The 8,333-nt window shown below is 40.5% G+C and overlaps 1 protein-coding gene across 1 annotated transcript in view; it reads left to right on the top strand.

The window, feature by feature from the left end:
- Positions 1-8,333, top strand: part of LOC104546507 (receptor-type tyrosine-protein phosphatase N2-like) — a 100,643-nt gene that overhangs the window by 1,540 nt on the left and 90,770 nt on the right. The gene's annotated exons all lie outside the window — the stretch shown is intronic.

Below are 8,333 nucleotides of genomic sequence, written 5' to 3'. Positions count from 1 at the left end.
TTCTGGTAGTTGCTGTAAATTCGTGCCTAATTAGAAACATTAAAAAAAAAGAAATACAAAAGAAGCCCTTGCCATTGAAATTCTCTGAAAAATAACATTAATATCCATAATCTGTCACCCCTGCCACTATTAATAACGAAAAATCTTTAACATTTATGAGGAATGGATTGCACGGTTATCTGAAGATGTCTCTCTTTTTGAGTAATCGACTTCTTCAGGGTCTGATATGAAAAGAGCCTTTGACCCGATCTGTTGCCACCTTCTGCCATTATTCAGATAAAATGAAATCTAATGCTGATAGATGGGGAGGTGAACCAGGGCTGGTTCTGGGAGAACAATGGTAGCAGATGTGCACCCAGCAATACAGGAGGACTGTGCTCACATTTCCTGAAATAAATCAGAAGCCTTGGGCTTACTCTTTCAGTTTCAAAAGTATTGGGCGGAGAGACACTCTGCATCTTCCTGAAGTTTGCTTTAGATTGTTGCATTTATTTCTCAGGGTGTTATTTAGTGTGGCAATGCATGTGCTATGGTCTGCTATCCCAAAATATTTGGAGTGTGACCAGGAAAAAGAATTCCTGCATGTGTAAACATTGTTGCTGTAGTATCCGTGTTGGCTGTGCACCCGTAAGGTCTCGCTAATGGCAGTGTTCTGTCAAGTTTTATTTTGCCGCCTTGTTCTGCTTAGGATCAGGCATTACGGCCTTTCTGTATTCTGGAGCTGAGATAGATTCAAATTGGCAGCTGAGAGTCAGACGGGAATAAACTCATATTTCCTCACAAAGTTTGGGTCTGCCTGTACCTCTTACACGTTAGAGATGTAGTGTGTTAAGTAGATCTCCACAGACTGGGTCCAGGGAGATTTTAGTACAGAATTATAAATACGAATGTTTCTGTAACAATTAGTATCATCAGGAATGGTTTTGGTTTTCAGTTTAAATGGCATGTTTACTGCAAAAAAAAACCCCTCAACTTTAAATTACTTTACAACTTTAAATTTAATGACTTCCAAAGCAAGAGAGAGTGAGAGCAAGAGCATTTCCAGTGGAAAAAAGGGAGTGTCCTCCAGGATAAAGTGTGAACAAAACAGCAATTTGTCAGATTGGTTTTGTTGGCCAAAGAGACTGTGGCCACAAGTTTTGTTTGGTTTTAACAGGGAACTTGCTGTTGGCTTATTTAAACCACAGAAGCCATAGGTAGTCTCTTTCTTCCATTAAAGGTAAATATAAGAATTCTTAATTTTAAAAAAAATCAAACCCTCCAGGTTCCAAAATCACACTTGAAACTGAATTTGTGATAATTAACAGGACAATCTTCCTACTGACAGCCCTAATTAATAGTATCTGTAATTAAAATCGTGTCCTTCCAGCAGGAAAATTGTTTGAATTTCTTGGAGTGACCTTTTTTGCCATTTCTCCTGGGAGTATAGTGGTTAAGTTGATATTGATTTTATAATGAGCTCTGGTTTGTTTAATAAGAATCTGTAATCCAGACACTAAATGAAATGTGTGCCTCATTTCTTCTTCCCAGATTTATATATATTTTAAAATCTTCCTAGTTAGATCTGAGAGTGACATTTTCTGTTTTAGAAACAAAAGCAACGCTTTGAGGATGCTGCTCAGTTTTTCAATAGCAAGACTGTATTACTATTCTTTGTTCCTGACCTTTGGGCCCAGGCTAACCACCTGACTTCTTAGACATTTCCATTGGTTTTTCAAAGGAACTGTAGTCATGAGTAGGAGGAAAAAATTTTTTTCCTTAAATGCAAAGGTTTCTAAGGGCTTGGCTCTTCTCCCATGGAAGCAAATGGGAATTTTGCCATTTGTTTCAATGGCAGCTGTAGGCGGCCCCAGTATAGGCAGACAAAATACTCGGGCAGTTTTGATGCTGCTAAGTAGCATTTTATCAAAATGAATCACTGAGCCTGGTTCCATATATAATAAACTATTCACGTGGATTTGGAGAGAAATAGGATTGAGCCCTATTTGCATCATCAAAATCGCCTTATGTTGAGCTGTGTTAAATGTAATGGCTATCTGGTGTGATGCATGTTTTGGATAACATCAATTAGGTCTCAGAAAAGCATCAATTATCTTTTTCCTCATCTTTTCTGATACTCATAGGGAAATAACGTAACCTGTACTAATACAGGGGAAGAGAAAGGCAGATAGCTTTGAAAATTGTACCTACTTTGTTCTCTTCTGTCAAGTGTTTCCCAAGGATCTGCTCGGTTAACTCAGTGAATTTTAAAAATATGAACTAGTTCAGCAGCTGCTGCCACTAGACTTTAAAGCGCGATACTCCAATACACTGCTGCTTACAGCTTAAGTGACAATTCAAATTTATATTTTTTTAATTTGAAAGGGGAGAAATTGCTTGGTATATAAAGGCCTGGTGGCCCAATGTGAGTCAGAGAGAACACTGAAATATCACTTCGATTCACATGCTTCTCAAAATGTCAGTGGTTTATATCTTCACATAAACAAGGCTGACCTAAATTTTCAAGATTTAGCAGAAGCATTTTTCATCCTAACCCAGTTCAGCCAGGAGAGTTCATCCGGGGTTTTACTCCTTCCTTACTCACTCTGTGAACTTAGAAGAGCTTTTTCCCACAGCTGCTTGGGTTTTTGTGTTTTGGGTTTTTTTTCGCTTTCTGGTTCACACAGTGAAATGCCAGCTTGCAAGGGGGAAAACAGACAAACCGTATTGTCAGGGAAATAGCAGGCTGGCTGCGAAGACTCCTCCTGTGCTGGAGGCGTAGCGCCTGTCATGCAATGCCACCACCCTCAGGCTCACCTGCTTGTACCAGCACTCTAGTGTAAACCCACTTCCCTACTCGCATGAGTAGCTCTCGTGCATGTGCAGGTGTAAGCAACCGGTTTTAAGCAGGACGGCCAATACCAATTAAAAGTTGAAACAGGCAAATAAAATCTCTGTGGTGCCTTTGATAAGGTGCCCAGGGGTCCAATACCACTTGGAGGGACTGCGGTGTGACCCTGGGTCTTCAGGTGCTTGGTAAGGCAAGGAGCCGGCCTTCAAAGTGTTAATACAGTGCCTGGGAGTCTAAACCCTATTTAAAGACTAAGCAACACTGGGAAGGCTGGATACACAATTGCAACTTCATTTATCTTTGAGTCACTAAACAACAAAATTATAGGCCGGCTTAATTAGACAGTGGCTAAGGAGCTTTTCAAAATTAATTGGAATAGTGTATCTCGGAAAATGTTGCATGTGCACAAAACGCATTTCATACATAAAGACGGACAGTTTTTGCGTACCTTTTAAGCACGTCTCCTGTCCTTTCAAACCGCACGTGTAATGATTAGATAAGTCAGCGTTAGCATTCAGGGATGACTAAAAAGAGGTTCTGGGTGCCTCTGTGGTGCCCCTGCGCATGCGCGCACCTGCACCCGTGTTTTTAATTGTTGCTCGCTTTGCTTTGATCCTCTTTGAAAAGCAAGTTTAGCATTCTGCGAGCCCACTCTCTGGTTCGGGAGATTAGGGCCGAAGCGTTTAGGAATTTTCTGCAGACACTCTTTGATTTATTTCACAACACTGAGCAGATTTTCTCCGTGCACTTTGAAGCCTTTAGAACATAACCCAGAGAAAAATGGGCATTCAGACATCGGAGGCGGGCTGCAAACGGGGCCACTAAGTGCACATCTTACTTGTCACCGCTCCCATTAGCAAGCAATTTATTAATGTAATGAGTGTATGTTAGTGACTGCTACTATTTAGGGATGCTCTGTTTGATTCAGTTTGATGTATTTGTGAGTCCAGCTGAACCCTGGCTTTTGACCCCCATGTGGGGAACGCTGGGTTGTGCAAGATGTTAAATCATCAGCATATTTTATACTTTGCGCTGCAGAACTTTACTATGAGCATAGTCTTCTGCATCACTGGTAATGCTCTGCACAATGTTGCCCATAATGGAATTTAAAGGCAAAAGTTAAAAAGCACTGAAGCTGGCATCAGAAAGCTTGCCTTTTAATATTTTATGCCAATAATGTTTGCTTTAATTTTCCTTCATCTCGGCCAAAAGAACTTCCTTTAAAAAGAGAGGGGGCAAAGACCACACGGTTTACGATGAAGTTCCTTCTTAAATCGCCTCAAGTACTGGAGGTTACATGAGCCGTGCACTGTCAGTGCAGCTGGGTTACATCATCAGCTGTTCTAAAAACTTGTTCCAATAACTTGGCTTGGCAGGTATGTAATTGTAAATTATGTGCTAAATTCTACATTATTGCATGTAGAATATTGGTTATAAAGTATATATTCCTTTGTCAAATACAGTCTTATTACTTACATGATCCTCTGGATTCAAAGCCACTAGAACTTTTCTATGCTTTTAAAGATTTGAACCTGCTGTGTTGTTTGTTGTTTTTTTGAATTGGAGGTCTAAGAGCACAGTATTTACAACAATTACAATAAATATTTTGCTGCAAATGTTTTAAAAGACTCCAACTGAAACAATCCACTGAAAACATACTTTCTACCTAACCATCATGCCCTTTTTTGTGTTTAAATACAAATAATTCCTTACCTTTAATATGACTTCCTGTTTTATACTCTAGACTGACTTTCATAAGCAAACATGTTATTATGGTATTAGACCTTACGTTATGCTAATCCTGTATATCCACTCCTTAGAAAATTGAATTTTGTGAAGTGAAGCAGGAAAAAAGAAAAGGAAAATTTTGCTTTTCTTATTTATCAAGTTCCCAGTAATATCCAAATTACCGTCAGGACTGGGACCTAAGTAAGCTGGCAAATAGGGGTTAATCAGTACCATGAAGTATTACCTCATGGCTACATAAAACTGTTTCATTTTCAAGGACCCCCACTACACTTAAACAACAACAAATAGCACTGAGGACTCGATGCATGAGTATTTAGTAAACATTTCACTAAGGAATACATTTAGTAAGGATTTTGAACAGATGAAATTTTTGCCTTAAGGGTGAATGCTACAAAGGACTTGCTTGTGTTTTCTTCTGAGAAAACAAAGGACATAATGCATTTTTAATCTTTTCTTTTCCTGTGTCCTTATTAAAAGGAAAAAAAAAGGTCATCTCATGTGACTACATAGAGCAGAAACTGTAATTGTAATAAAATGTGCATGGAGACGTATGTATATTAGAAGAGTTGTTCTTGTTTATTTTAAAGTCTGCTTACTGTGTATTGTGTGAACAATTTTCTTTATCTTTAATTAGAATTTTGTCTTAAAATAAATTCTGGAGAACCTGCAGATACATTGTATGTAATGTTGTTACGTAAACCACTGTACTTTAAGGTGAGACAGTTTTTACAATGTGCAGAACATATATTCTGCACAATAGTCATCCACAGCAATCATGGGACAGAAAACAGAAGTGGGGAGTGTTTTAAGGTGATTAGAAGAGAGCTTACTTTATGTTAAAACACTGCATTAAAGTCAGACACTGGATGGCCAAAGCAGAATGAGGCAAAACAGGAGGTGTACAAATAAGGATTTAATGTTAATCTGTTTCTATCTGATTAGTGTTCATAGCAATCCGCAATTCCTGTGGTGCAGGGGACTATGTAATGCGCCAACCTTGCTTCCTGTGGTAGCATAAAATAGAGTCAAATGGCACTAATGTTCAAAATAGCATTTCAAAATACTGTGTGAATTTATAAATCAGCAGAAATTTATCAAACATGCCCTGATATATTGGGGTATAAATAAATAAATAAATAGGAATATGTTATCAATCATACCCCTGGCATTTAAAATCAACTTCAAAATAGTGCTTAATGAGAAATGCCCATTTTAAGTGCTGAAGCTTGATGGCACAGGTTTTGGAGAGCACTTCAGGAAATCTGTATTTGAGCTTTGTCACACCTGTCTGTGAAAAGCGGTGCTCTCCCATTGCCTGCTCTGCTGCTCTGCCCAGTGCTCCCAGACCTGGCTCTGGCTGTGTGAGGGGTTAATTGAGCTGGTTACAAATAGCTCTCCTCCAAGCTTTTAAGTTTTTAAGAAAATAACTTTTGCAAATTACTCAGTGTTGGAGAAACGGGCTTGCCCTGACCATGGGAAGGTTTTACCTCCCCAGCCCTGCTCCTGGGCTGCTACAGCAGGGGCAGTGCAGCGGCACTTTTGGGTAAAATATTCTTTCCACTGGAGCAGACAGGTGGAGAGAGGAGTTTTGTGCGGGCATGAAATGAAAAGGAGTGCTTGGATGAGAAGGTGCCATGTGGGTTTAGGTTTGAGTAACATAAACCATGTTTTTCAAGTAGTTGGCTTTTTACCTGTGTAGGTCTAGTGCTCAGTGGCAGAGAGAAGGTGGTGTTGACCTTTTCTCCTTACCTGACTTTGTTTATTTTTCACTGTCTAAAGATTATGATGTTTGAGCTTGCTGTTTTGTGGAACAAGTGCAAACGTGCTCCAAGTGTCTTGCAATATAATTTCTGAGGATTTAGGATGCAAGAAAATGCTAAGAAGAAAATAGAAGGTGATATTAAGTTAGTGACTCATTTTTAATTACTAGGAAATCCATAGCCCTTACCCAAACAGGCATTTCTTAGAAATGTGCTGGAGGTGCTCTGGACTTGTAGGCTGCATCTCGCCTGCTAAATTAAACCAGTAAATTGTTCAAATGACCCTGGCACCATTTCAGGCCAAGCCACCCAACTTTCTCCCAAACAACTTCTCAGCACAGTTAGCAGAGCCCAAGAAAAAAAGCCATATATTAATTCACCAGACAATTTTCTTAATAATTTGGCCATGGCCACCTGGTTTTAGAGGGTGAGAATTACTGTTGTTGCTTTACCTGCCCTAACTCCCTATCCTGGACTGCTGAGGTCTGGGCTTCTGCTCCCGAGCATCCCACCCCCGAGCGTCCCACCCCTGAGCATCCCACTCCTGCTTCAGAGCCCCTTCCACCAGTCCCTGCTGTGCCGTCGGCTGTTTGCCAGCTGAGTGTGGGCTGGTTCTGGATTGTCTCCCCCTGGTAAATTGATTATGTCCCAGTGTACGTTATAAAGAAGCCAAAGATAACCACAGCCTTGCCTAATGGGCTGGAGAATATTTGATCTGCAGTCCCAGGCAGAACATCATCTCAAGTGTCCCGTTTTCTTTCTGAAATAACTATACTGTCTTCAGTGGCATTTTTTTCTGATGTAATGTAGAGGATAATCAGGCCTGTCTTTCCTACACACTTCTGCCCTTCTTTCTGTTTTAGGATTTTCCTTTTTCTTTTGGAGCAGCTCTGTTATCGTGTTTCAGGTTTGACACATTCTTCTATTGTGTATTCTCTGAACACTCAGCAGCTAACACTGTGATCTGGCTCACTGAGCCTTTCATATTCCTTCAGAGTGCTGCACTAGAAGAAAAAAGAATGTTTTTGAAAGTTTTTAACTGGGAAGTTTTCTTTTTATTTGCGGAAAAAGTCTTGTATCAGGACCATGTACCCTGGAAAAGAGTAGAAGTTAATTTTGTGTACATAAATAACTGTTGTAGATTGTTTGTCGACTCTTGTAGGACCATGTTGCCTGCAAGCAGGAACAGGATGCAATTTATTCTCTCAGGTCTGTAAGGTACATGAGAAGCATTCTTCTTAGTGCTTTCTTCTGGATACAGCTGCTCATCCTGCTGTTTGTGCTTAGCCTTAGTGAAGGATTTGAAGCTGACCGCAGCCACCTACGGTCTTACTCTGGTAAATCCATATGGACTTGGCTGTTTTGAGGGACAGATGAACAAAAGTAGGCTTTGAATCCTCAGCTTTCCTCTGCCTGTATCCCTGTTGTGCACCTCTCACAGGGATGTTGCAAAGTTGACTATTCTGGGGGGACAGTGATGTTTTCACTCATTTTATTGTGATATAAACTACAAGAGAAGAACATTGAGTAGAGCAGACTGGAGCTGTCCTGAGGCTGTGCTGCTCAACCTCTCCAGTTTTCCCAAAGCCACAAGTGAGAGGTGGTGTCTCAAACAGCCCTGGGAGTGTGTGTGACACATGAGGGCATGGGGACCCATGGATAGCCTGTATGCAGAGATTCAAAGAGTTGTAAGTCAAGGATGTGATTTGTGTTACCAGACAAGTGGCCTCATTTCATTCCTTTCAGCAGCGACTAAAGCTACAGCTCCAGGGATGGAGACCTCCTGTCCAGGATGTTTTCCTTTTAATGTATTTACAGCAGAGATCCAAATGCTTTCTAGCAGCTCAAGGAACTGCAAAAGAAAAACTGATTGATTTAACGCACACAAGCAAGGTACAGTAAAGGCCTGAGACAACTCGGCTGATTTCTTTGCATGGTGATTTGTGCTGTTAGGTGCTCTCACAGCACCAGCGTGTGTCACCTCCGTGTCCATC

The sequence above is a fragment of the Mesitornis unicolor genome, unplaced genomic scaffold (genome assembly GCF_000695765.1).
Source record: "Mesitornis unicolor isolate BGI_N332 unplaced genomic scaffold, ASM69576v1 scaffold40740, whole genome shotgun sequence".
Classification (NCBI taxonomy): domain Eukaryota; kingdom Metazoa; phylum Chordata; class Aves; order Mesitornithiformes; family Mesitornithidae; genus Mesitornis; species Mesitornis unicolor.
Note: the sequence above shows the minus strand (reverse complement) of the source record. Positions and strands in the feature narration are given on the sequence as shown.